Raw genomic sequence first — 1,656 nt, 5'->3', positions numbered from 1 at the left:
CCCCCCAGGGCTGGTGACGGCAGGAGCAACAGCTGCGGGAGGGGGCCTCTGGGAACTGAGGGGGAGGGGGGCAGGGGGGAACCATGGCTCGTAGATCGTACCCCCTTCTGCCCTTCACCTTGCCTCCCCGTCCTGCTTCCTTGTTCGGCCTGCCCCGGCGCGCACCTGCCCGCATCCCTCTGCCCCGTGTTCCGTGGGAGCGCGCACGGATGTCTGTGAGTGTGTCTGTCTGTCTGTGACTCAGCCTCTCCCTCTGTTTGTGTGTGTGTGTCTGTCTCTGGTCCTCTCCCTCCCTGGGTGTGTGTGTGTGTCTCTCCATGTCTTCCTGCCCCCCCCACCGCAGGCTGCCCGTGTGTGTGTGTGTGTGTGTGTGTGTGTGTGTGTGTCCGTGTGAGCACCCGACTTCGTTCTCTTGCTCCCCGTCCCTCTGTGTGTCTCTTCCTCTTTGTGTGACTTGGGGTCACGTGCATGTATGCAGTGTGTGTCCGTCCGTGTCTCTGGCCTCTCCAAGCCTGTGTTCGTGTCTGTCGCTCAGTGCCTCTCCCTGTCTCTGCGAGCGTCTCCGGGTCCCCGGCTGTTCGTGGCAGGGCCGGTCCGGCCGAGCAGCGGATGTGCGAGGGCTGATTCGGGGGCTGACAGGAAGCCCGCCGCCTCGCCTGCTGCCCGCCAGTCTCGGTGGCGGTGGCGTCGGCTCGGGCAGGTGTGCGGGCTCAGGATGAGGTGGCCGCAGTGAGGAGCCCCCGACTCTCAGGTAAGCCCGGCCCAGCGCAGGGGGTCCTGGGGCTGCCTCCCACCGGGGGTGGGAATGGCCCTGCTGGGCCCACAGGAGGGCTCAGGTGGGGGGGGTGGCCCTGGCTGGGGGGCCGGGAAGATGCCAGGCCAGCTGGCTCTCCCTCGCTGGGCCCCAGTCCCGCCCTGATGCCCCTGGCTAGGGAGCCCTCTCCCCGGACCCTGCGGCACTCAGAGGGCAGCCTGTTTCTGGGGCTCCGGCGCTTTCCCACCGTCGTCTTCCCCTGCCCAGCCTTCACAGGCCTGGGGAAGCCTCCAGGGTGGGCTCATTGCTTCCAGAGACCGGTGAGGGGCCAGACCCACGGGCCTTGGTTTCTTCATCTGTGAAATGGGACTGTAACATCCCTGCCACTAGGCTACGGGAGGATGGGTGAGACTCTCCGGGCAAGGGTGCCCAGGGCCTGCCCCCAGGCCAGGCCAGGCCAGGCCGAAGCAGCCCTCCCGCCACCTCCCACCCAGGCCCCAGCCTGGCCCACCAGCTCTCTGCTGGGGAGCTCCTTGACCCTGGCCGTCACCATTCCCCACCGCTGCCCCAGGACCAGGGCTGCCCAGTCCCCCTCACTGGCCACCTGAGCATTAGGATCCTCCATAGAGGCCCTTGGGTCGGCCTTATCTGAAGGCCAAGATGACACGGGAAAACGGAACGGGCACCAAAGCAGAGCCCAGCAGATAAAGCCTCCCCAGGCTCGGACCCAACCTCTTGTTCCTACCCCATAGCCTTCCCCGTGGCCCTGGGAGGCCTCCGTTTCCCGATGTAGGGCCGGAGGCCGGCTGGGAGATTGGGCAGGAGGGTCTCCCAGGGCCTTTCCGGCTTGCCCAGCCGAGCCCCGAGGGCTTCCCCCCCCCCCCCCCCCCCCCCCCCCCCCC

The 1,656-nt window shown here is 67.8% G+C and overlaps 1 protein-coding gene across 3 annotated transcripts in view; it reads left to right on the top strand.

The window, feature by feature from the left end:
- Positions 1-433: 433 nt before the first annotated feature.
- LAT2 (linker for activation of T cells family member 2) overlaps positions 434-1,656 on the top strand; it is a 13,921-nt gene continuing 12,698 nt past the window's right edge. For all 3 annotated transcript variants that reach the window (XM_021700521.2, XM_021700522.2, XM_021700520.2), the window contains exon 1: positions 434-751. The gene's annotated coding sequence lies outside the window, so the exon portion shown is untranslated. The remainder of the gene's footprint in view (positions 752-1,656) is intronic.

This window comes from Neomonachus schauinslandi, chromosome 5 (assembly GCF_002201575.2).
Source record: "Neomonachus schauinslandi chromosome 5, ASM220157v2, whole genome shotgun sequence".
Taxonomy (NCBI): domain Eukaryota; kingdom Metazoa; phylum Chordata; class Mammalia; order Carnivora; family Phocidae; genus Neomonachus; species Neomonachus schauinslandi.
This window is presented reverse-complemented; position numbering and strand designations above follow the sequence as displayed.